Here is an 11,277-nt window from a genome sequence, read left to right as displayed (position 1 = left end):
TAAAAAAAAAAAAAAATGTAAAAAAAATGGTAGGTTGTCGTGTAAAGTCAGTTTACGGACGATAATTTTACGTGATAACGTCATAAGGAAAACACTGATGAAAAATTGCGTACAAACAACATTAACATTTTTAACTTCTCTTTTTTATAAACAGTTGACAAAACAGTTCACGTGTAGGTTGTGTGCTGCCGCTGTCTGTCTCTCTTCACTACTCGGACGCATCGACCGTTGGAGTGGAGGAGAGATAGGATAGATGCGTCACAAGCCGATCGTGCCTCTCCATCGCTTGTTCCGCGCTCTCGCTTGCACGCTCGGCTCAGGCGGAACGTGACAATGAGTCGTGCTTTTTCATGCGTGCAGCCGGCGTTCATCGATTTATAAGACGTTATTCGTCAAATAAGAATACAGTGTCTATTTCTCATGGTTCAGTGAAAGAGAACGCGCACACACACACCTTAGCTGCGCCAAGCGAAAGTAGACTATATAAATAATGACCATGAAATCCATAACATGTACATGTTCGTTCGTTCAAAATCTTAATTTCAGAAAGTTCTTCAATGATTGCTTTGAAATTTTGACACAACGTTGTATTCTAATACGTTGGTGTTACACCTGTGACAGACAATATATATATATATAAAGATAGGTAAAACATTGATTTTTAATATTTCCATTGCTATAGAGTGATATCTATAGATATATGTATACATAGGAAATATATATATATATATATATATATATATATATATATATATATATAGATATCGGGAGCTAAAGGGAGATAGAGGCGTATATATATAGATGCAAATATAGATAGAGTTATACATATAGATATAGATATAGATGCTTTGTATATGTGTACCTACTTCAAATTACAAAAAAAAAATATTTAGGCATTGCAACGCATGCCAGGTATTAGATAGTAATAAATCAATTAGATAAATAAAAATATCACAAATATCAGAAATGCTATCGGGTGTAGCTTGTTTGTCATATATATTCTTAACTGAATACTTATTCTTCATTTACAAAAACGAAGGCGGCTGTACACAACAGTGTAAGTGATAATATTTTGTTGATAAATTTTTTGAAGACCCGCAAGTTGTCCATCACTGGTGTAATTCATAGCTGCCGGACAGTCGTCGGTCGAGAAGCACATTGATGGGTTGGTCTGATAGCCGAGCCTGAGTGATAATGAACCAATCATGATACTGACCGATCCTTGACTTGTACGCTTGGATCCATAATTGGTAGAGACCTAAAAAATTCGCGGATTCATTTCGTGTTATGCTAAAATTCAAATAATTTTACCTAAGTGCTGCTTCTGACATTGGTTCACTGTTAATCTGGAGGACTGAGGGCCAATTTGAGACCCTCACTCATAGAAGTGTCGAATCACATGCCACCCAGTCGAGACGACTCACAAGTCAGCAGCCAATGAACAGTTGACATTTTCTCGAGTGTGCAGAGGATATTGGAGTCTATTCTGAAGGTCAATGAACCCGCGAATTTTTCCGGTCTCTAATCATTGGCTTACACGATCTCCTAACGGAACTGTCTAAATAGGCCGCGTGTTTTGTTTGTAAACTGTACATCTACAGACGCGCGCTTTCGTTCAAATATATTGGAAATTTAAAAAAAAAAAAAAAACTTGTTACTGTGACGCGATGCGTATTGGTTTAATGTTGACCAGAAACGAAGCATCAAACACATTCTTCACTGAAGTGCGTCCTGTATGAATCGCAGTCTCCACCCGACATGTGGGATTTCTGCACTGTTATAAATTACACGGAAATTTACGGCCTTTTCAGCGAATAATTTACCTCAGATAATCGAAGAGTTCTTTGAAAATTCAGGTAACTTGATCTTCGTAGAAATTACTCCCAATCTTGACTCCAGAATTGCGTGTTTCTTTCAAAAGAAAAGTAAGCACACGCGTGGACAAGTTAAGTGTGTTCTTGCAGTAGACGTAAGCAGTTTTATACTGGTTTGTTAATAGGCTACGCCTAGAATATTTGTTAAAATTCATGTTTAAAGTAAGATCCCTGGATAATGTTTAACCAGCGTTCTTCGTAAATTGTAGGATAATTTTTTTTTACACGCAGTGATTCCGTGCTATTTCATTGGTTTTTTTTATGAAGTAATGTTACAAAATTATTATTGACAGAGGCCATTCAGATGCAAGGCAGTTTCCCACGCGGGGCCGATCAGCCAATGAGTGAGCGAGTACGCCCGCAACAGAGGATCCGAAACGTCATTCCCTTTACTGTGGAATTGTTCGTTCTGCGGTCGTGCGGATGAAATCAGTGAAACGGCGCGGTTTCATTCGAAGATAATGGAACATGCTTCCCACCAGAAGTATAGGGGGCTATCCCCCACCTCCGTATATTCCCATATGAATCTCTATTTTTTACTCGGGGCTTCTGCGAACCATGGGGGCCCACCCTTTATCAAATTTTTCACGTGGTTTGCCACCCACCCACCCTTCTCCTGATCTTGATCCAAATGTACGTCGGAAAAAGAAGGGGGAGGAAAAAAATAACGTTAACATTCTAGCTGCCCTTTTACAACGCCATTACTTATTCACCGGGCCCTCGTTTTTTTTTCCTCTCTGCCTTTTGTTGCCAGCCCATTTGCAAATATTAATAACATATACAACTCGCATTTCTCCTGGTGATTCCTTTTTACCCCTCCCCCCCCCCCCCTCTTTTGCAACGCCCTTGCAGATTTCTACCGTTTGGGGGCGGAAAAAAAACACAACCAGGCAAAAGACAGGCAGTCGGGGAAAATTTTTATCTTTTGCCCCAGACAAACCACGCTGTTCTCCGAGACACCGTGAAAGGAGTTTGGGGGGGGGGGGGGGGTGGATGAGGGGTGAAGCTGAGGTTGTGGGCTGAAGGAAGAAGGGAAGGGGGAGAGTAAAAGGAAGAATATATTACTTCCGAGACATTTAATTTTTTGGAGAACTTGTGCATGCTAAGAACTTCTCCGCGAGGTTGAAGGGGGGCAGGGGAAGGAAAAAAAATTGTATACGTGCTTAGCAGTCGAGAGATACGTACAGCACCGGGCCTCGACGGAGTTCTCTCTTCCGCGCCAGATTCTAAATCAAGCGCGGAGAGAGCTGGGGAAGTCGGGACTTCTTCAGATTGTGTGATACGAGAGTGCGCGATGAAATACGTTTATTGCATTGTGGACGATTAAAAAAAAACTCATCCGGAAAATAACAAGAATGAGGACTATAATATATATATATATATATATATATATATATATATATACACACATATTTAACATATGTAAGGAGTAACGTCATAGCCACTGAAACAATGTACGTATAGTTCTGATGACCTTAAGTAATATATTTTCATTAGGATGTAAAAAAATGGTACAAATATTTTTAACCTTGGTTTTGAGATTTAAATTTCATCTTATAATTAGCCACGTCTACGAAACGGAGTCAAATTTATGCTTTAATTTGGTGACCTGAGTAATTCAATATCAAAATATAATTTAAGAATAACTGGATACCTAAAGATGATGCAAACTTACACAGCTGGTAATGTTTCCATTTGGCATACTTTTATTCTAAGTGCTGTGAAGACGGGTATGATGTTGTAAATAAATATAACGCCGCATGTTTTATAATTGTTAATGTTTATTTAGCTAACAGATCTGATAATTTTAGCTTTGTAAAAACGCTTGCATATATTAATTTGTAGCAGCGTAAAGCGTTCTCGGAAAAATATTTTCAGTGCCAAAGCCTTATGTAGCCTATATTAGTAGCCAAAACCGGGTCCATAAATATATAACTTTGAAATATAACCTATCATAAACAAAATATATCTTATAGATAATTTGACGAAATGTATTATATTAAAATAAGCTGAGAGATGGAAAATAAATTTAAAAAAAATTCAACATGGGAGTAGGTAGCCCTAGAAAACTTAACGAATCGCGGAATTGTCCGCCACATTTCTCACTTACGACTAATAAAAGTATGTCCTCAGCGATAATCGAACACAGGCCAGCTTAGTGAGAAGCGAGTGATATGACCAAACAACCACCACAGTTCTCATCTGACTAAAAGAAGAGAAGTGTCTGGTTGAACATATTTTAAGGTGTCCGAGATTGGGTACCTTAGCGATGGAAGGCATGCACTAAAAAGGAAAACCAACAAGCGAAGCTTAGAAGCAGATTATAACGTCTGCAGGATGTGCTAGGTTATGAGGGGATGAAAGTGTTAACGCGCGATATAAGAGCATGTAGATAGCGCCATAATAGTCTGCAGACCAATAACACACACAACTAGTTCGCAGCACTAAAATGTTTGTTACCCGTGGCTTAGGTCATACACCCAGCTACAAGGACAAAGAGTCATTTATCCCGGCACAGTTTAGTTTGGCGCTTACGTTTAACAACCACCCGGACGGGTTCCCGTGTATTCTGGAATTATTTTCGAGACCATCAACATAACCGTAAACGGCGAAATTCACGGACGGCAACATTCGCGCAGCTAAATCTGTAAAGTGACTTTTATTTGTTTTATTGTTTGCTACAAACTATGGAACGTGTATCGTTGTTGGCCAACAGCGAGTCTGGTGAAGATATGAGCAATAACACGTTTCGTATTTGCTTCGTGGATAATTGTACCTATGCATGCAGTTCGACATACTGAATGTACATGAATTATTAAAAAAATTCAATCAAGTATGCTTTAACTTGTAACTTAAGCGCTATACAGGTCAAATAAATGTATCTTGCAACGTACTACCGCAAATAGATTTGCGAGTAGCTTTTTCCCATAACCAAGTACGCCAACGTGCGCGCTCGTAAACTTGCAGTGTCCAATCACTCTGTATAAGAAACTGAAGTTCGGGTTAATCTTAGACTTACGCATCAGCATAGGTCGGAAAATACTCGTAAATGCTTTAAGTCGTTTTACAGAAAACGATTTTCTGTACTTTTACAAAATATTCTTTTGAAACCAGTTTCCAAGAAATAGTTTGTAATGCTGAAATAAATATATTGTAGTTTTGGGCAACACATCTATGATTATTTTTGCACTTATGAAATACGTTTTTTTGGAGATAATATTGAGTATTTTCTACGGAAATTAGCACATGATTTTATATTTTAATGGAAATTTCATCCAAGCATATTATTTTAAACGTGGAAAAGTTAATCAAATATTCAATAATTGGACCTTATTTCGTTTTATTATGCTTTTTAACGTGATCAGTTAATACCGGTAAGCTATTCAGTGAACGGTGCTGGGACAACGCAATGCATAAATTCCCGGGTAAGAACCCGAACCCAGTAAAACTGCGAACATTATTCTGTACTGATGTATTTTGTTTTCATATAAATGAGCAAATTTACAAATATCTGCATTTTGACGTGACAACGTCTAATAAATCGATGAACGCCGGTTGCATGCACGAAAAAGGATGACTCATTGTCCCGTTACGCACATTGTCCCCTAACGCACATTGTACCGTTACACTTTAATGAGTGCAAATAAAAGTAAATTTATCGATTAAATTGTAGATTTCATTTCACTCCTTCTTTGTATCCATACAAAATAGTGCTAATTCAATTAAAATGATTCAATTTTATTCATAAAAGTGTGCAATCATTTCATCAATGTTTTGTTATGACGTCACGTTAAACTATCGTCCGTAAACCGACTTTACAGACAACCAATTTTTTTTTACATGAATATTTCTGTTCCAGTTACAAAAAAAAATTACAGTATGTCGAGGGATTGGAAGTTAGGCGGTAGAGAAGATTGGGGGGGGGGGGGGGGTTTGCAGTGGTGTATCGGAGATTCGTGCCCGTTAACTTACCTCTTCCCCCCCCCCCCCCCACACTAATTAGCGGGTTCAGGAAAGGTTTTCTGCCGAAGACTGGTAGCAATTAAACCGGGAGGGCGATTCTGATGCGGCAGCAATCTTCCGCGCTGTTTTGTGGAAGGCGTCAGCGAAGGGCGAGCTGGCGGGAACAGGCCCCGCGGAAAAGTTCGGCGATGGAGGAACGGACGTTCCTGGGAAGGGGGGGGGGGGTGATGAGGGAAAAGTTACGGGGAAGGAAGGAAGGAAGGAAGGAAGGCAGTGCTAGCCGGAGGTGCATGCGTAACGTGACGTGATTCGCTAATCATTTACAGCGGCGACGGCGCCGCGGGAACAGAGCGGTTCAACTCCCATTACTTCGTCATTGCGCACCATCCCTGCTTCAGCATTGTAACAGTTTTTTTTCTCTCGGCACACACACACACACACACGTGTCTGCAATGTTTAAAAAAAAAAATTTCGTATCAGATTTACGAAGAAGTCTTTCAGTACTCGCCAGAGCAACATCTAAACTCGTTAACAAGCAAATTTCGTGTTTTTTTTTCCCCATGTTGCAAATAAACTTGTAACGAGAATCTTGGGGGTCTTGTAGGTACTAAAAATGTAACGTATATTTCTTTAAAATAATGCTGAGCGTTATAAATTGGAACGCAAATTGTGTTTTCGACTACATTTCACGCAGTTTCCGCAGCCGCCGCTAGAATTCGTTGCAGAAAAGCTGCGTCGGCTATCGAATCATTCTGTTTGCGGAGCAACATTTTTCAACTATGTAATGAAACGGCTTCGATAAAAAGCAAAACAAAAAACCTTGAAAAATTAGATGCTAAAAATCCCGGATTTGGGCCTGATTTTTGACAAGGAAATTTTATTTAAAATACTGCCCATCTTGTTAATTTCATTAAACAATTAAAAGTATGAAGTCTCCCTTTATATTTGTTAACTTTGGCTTGCCCCTCCGTTCCTTGACTTACGCCGCATTCATGAAATAACTCAAACCAAATGCCTTAAACTGAGACACGTGAAATTTCCATAAAGCTGGCCTACCCGGGCAGGGGAGTGTCTCCCCCCCCCCCCCCCCTAACCCGCGTTGATAAGTAAACCTTAAGTTATTTTCAGAAAATTGTTTCTAATATTTAAGGATTTAATAAATCGCAGTAAAATATCCGTTAATGTAGTGAAATAAAAATCAGGTGCATGACTTTTACTCGACATAACTTGAAAAGTGCAGAAAATGTTATTTTTTTTTAATATTTGTGCAAGAGTATACATTTCAACGACAGCTTGGTGGTTCTTGTTTACTAAAGAGACGCATAATGTTTTAAATTTTATTTATTGGTTCAAACTCACACGATTACAATAAATAAAAACTTCACCTTATTTATAAACTTTAATTACTCTACATAGTGTCTATAAACAAGGCGGGTTTCACGAACTATTAGCAAATACAGGAAAATGTAATTACACAATACGGCTGCTGATGGTACTGAGTGTACCACGCAGGCGACATTGTCACGCCCTGGTTCCAGCCAATTAAATTGTAGCAGGATCGCGGTTGGAGTGCAAGCCAAACATGTTCGAAGACGAAGGCGAACTCCCGATCATATGCATCGTGCGGCGAACACTCCCGATTAAGGCCGAAGTTAACCCGAAAGGCAAGCAACAAAATTAAACCCCATTAAAAAAAATTGCAACAGAACCTTAAAATACATTAATTCTGGAGTCCCTGTTCGTGTGAGGGTTTTTTTTTTACATAGAAACGCTAAAAATATTATGTGCGATGATGATTTTATTCATAGAAGTAAATAAAATAGTTCTCTCTGAAACATTTATTTATAACAGTAGCCATATTATAATTTAACAACATGCGAAAACATTCAAATTTGCGCATTCTTTACACAGAAAAAAAAAAGCTGTACTTACTTTTACAAAAGAATCCTTTAGAAACCAGTTGCCAAGAATTAGTTTGTAATACTACAAGAAAGATATTGCAACTTTGTGTATATATGGAATATGTTTTTCGAGATACTGCTAAGTATTTCGTACGAAAATAAGCTACCTAATTTTATATTTTATTTAATGTTCCGTTTAAGCATGTTTTCTTAACCATTCAAAAGATAATAGAATATCCAATAATTTGACTTATTTTTTTTATTATGCTTATTAATGTGATAAGTTAGTGCTGGAAAGCTATTCAGGAAACGGTTCACAAATAACTTTAAACTATTGGAGGAACTATGATAACACAATGCAAAAATTCCCGGGTAAGAATTCAAACCCAGTATTAATACTCCGAACACTATTTAGTAGTGTAAATGTACAAATTTACAAATATCTGTATTTTGACATGAATATTTTTGTTCCATTTACAGAAAAAAACAAACATAGATACAGTCTACAGATTTACGGAAAATACATGTTTTAAAAATTCAAATACATAACGCCATATTGTTATAATCTCAATCGTGTCATAAACGGTTATAGTATAAACATTTAAATTTCTGCTAAGTTCCGGGAAAGATTGCCCAGTCGAAGAGTTAATTCATGCTGATAGCTCACTCTCGACAGCCTGATCCCTGCGAGAATTCATGCTGCGAGCTCACACTGGACAGCCTGATCCCTGTGAGAATTCATGTTGCGAGCTCACACCCGACAGTCTGATCCCTGTGAGAAATCATGTTGCGAGCTCACACCCGACAGCCTGATCCCTGTGAGAAATCATGCCGCGAGCTCACACCCGACAGCCTGATCCCCGCGAGAGTCCCGCAAGGCGCGGACAAAAGCGAGCAGGGCGCTTGCGCCGCTGTTGCGCGGCGCCGAGCGTCGCGACGCCTCGCCGGCGCGGCCATTAACAGTCGCGTCGGCTCGTGGAAATGAGCGGCGCGCGGCCCTGAATATCAAGTCGGCCGTCACGTGACCGGCCGTAATTAGCGGAGCTGCCCCGCGGCGGGAGGGTGTTTCCTTTCTGGGCGAGGCACGCCATGATGGATCGTCGGGTGTTTTCGGGCGAGGGAGGGAAGTCGCCTAGGTGTCGCCTGGTCGTGTGCGCGCAGCGGCCTCGCAACGGCTGAACACTCAGGCCGGGCTCCCATTCGGCGCGCATGCCTTCAGGTAGAACACATGCAGAGGCATAAAAACCTCGCTCAGAGGTAAAAAAAAAAATTCAGTTGTCTGTAAAGTTGGTTTACGGACGATAGTTTAACGTGACAACGTCATAACAAAACATTGATGAAATGATTCCATACTTTTATGAATAAAATTGAATCATTTTTATTGAATTAACACTATTTTGTATGGATGCTAAGAAGGAGTGAAATGAAATCTACAATTTAATTGATAAATTTATTTTTACTTGCACTCATTAATTCAAATACGAGGGTTATTTTTTTTTCAACCTCCGATCGGCTGCAATAAAAAAAACGGGAATGAATTGGGAAATTATTTTAATGTCAAAAGAAACGTACGTCTTTACTCTATTTTTCCACATAATCACCGTGCAGATTGAGGCATTTGTCGTACCGATGCACCAGCTTTCCAATACCCTCTGCATAAAATGATCCCTCCTGCCTATTCAGCCACGTTTTAACAGTGCTCTGCAGTTCATCATTGGTGTTGAAGCGTCGTCCTCCAAGCCACTTTTTCAACGTGGGGAAAAGGTGATAGTCACTCGGTGCCAAATCCGGACTGTAAGGAGGGTGATCAAACACTTCCCATCGAAATCTTGCAAGGAGTTGTTGTGTTACAGCGGCACTATGCGGTCGGGCGTTGTCATAAAGCAAGACAACACCAGATGTCAGCATTCCTCTCCGCGTGTTGCGTATCGACTGTCTTAGCCGTCGTAGTGTCGCGCAGTATGCAGCAGCATTGATTGTTGTCCCTGGCTCCATGAAATCAACCAGTAGCACACCTTGGTGATCCCAGAACACTGTAGCCATCTGTTTCTTGGTGCTGAATGTCCGTTTGAACTTTTTCGGCTTGTTTGGAGAATATGTGTGCATCCACTGTTGTGATTGAAGTTTTGTTTCTTCATTATCGAAATGAATCCATGTTTCATCACCTGTCACAATTTGAGTCAAAAAATGTTCACCATCGTCTGCGTAACGCAGCAAAAACGACAAGGCTGATGCCATTCGCCGCTCCTTGTTGATGTCAGTCAACATCTTGGGTACCAATCGAGCACAGATTTTCCTGTATCCGAGATTGTCTGTAACAATGGTGTATAGGGCTGACCTTGAAATGAGCGGAAATTGTTCAGACAGTTCTGAAATCGTGAATCGACGTCTCTCACGAACAACTGCATCAACTCTCTGAACTGTTTCATCTGTTACTAGCGACTTCCTTCCTTGTCCACCTTCATCATGAACATTAATATGGCCTTCGCGGAATTTCCGACACCACTCTCGCACAACGCCATCGCTCATAAAGTTTTCACAGTACTCAACACTCATTCGGCGATGGATTTCTGCTGCAGTGTGCCCTTCTGCCTGTAAGAAACGGATGACTCCACGCAGCTCGCATTTCGCCGTACAGTTTATCGGTGCAGCCATGTTGACATTCCCATAACCAAGCTTCAACTGAGGTGTGAGTTAGCCGCTCCACATGGTTGGTGGAAGGGGGTAAACACTACGAGACGTGTTGATTCGTGTACGAGCGATTAGGGTATCGATTAATGGGCATGTCATGGAGAAATGAAACTGTAAGCACATTGCAGGGCACTGTGGCTGAATAGGCAGGAGGCATCATTTTATGCAGAGGGTATTGGAAAGCTGGTGCATCGGTACGACAAATGCCTCAATATACACGGTGATTATGTGGAAAAATAGAGTAAAGATGTACGTTTCTTTTGACATTAAAATAATTTCCTAATTCATTCCCGTTTTTTTATTACAGCCGATCGGAGGTTGAAAAAAATAACCCTCGTATGTTAATTACTTTAACGAAGAGATTATTTTAACTATAACTTTTATACATGTTTGCTATTTAACTTCTTCCAATCTGTGTTATTCTGTTAAGCATAGGACGATGATAGGAAAAGTAGGAAACGAATGGGAGTGTTTCAAGGATGACATGCCTCGAAAAAGTCAAAACGATGGTTGTTACAATCGAGTGGAAGAGAGATAGATGCGGCGCAAGCGTACAATGAGCGAAACGGGACACAGCGTAACGGGACACTTTTTCGTGCGTGCAGCCGGCGTTCATCGATCTATTAGACGTTGTCAATATAATTTTATGATAGTACAACTGTACTTTTAAACTTAATGTGATAATTTATAGTTACAGAAAGAAATAATACAAACTTAAAAAAATACGTTATATATTACTGGCATTATAATTTTGAAAACCCTTAGTTAATAATGAAGTGTTGAGATAGCGCAGCGTTCAGATCATACTGTAGAGAAACAACACATTGATAGGCTGCATATGTATATTT

Source organism: Bacillus rossius, chromosome 8 (genome assembly GCF_032445375.1).
Source record: "Bacillus rossius redtenbacheri isolate Brsri chromosome 8, Brsri_v3, whole genome shotgun sequence".
Taxonomy (NCBI): Eukaryota; Metazoa; Arthropoda; class Insecta; order Phasmatodea; family Bacillidae; genus Bacillus; species Bacillus rossius.
This window is presented reverse-complemented; position numbering follows the sequence as displayed.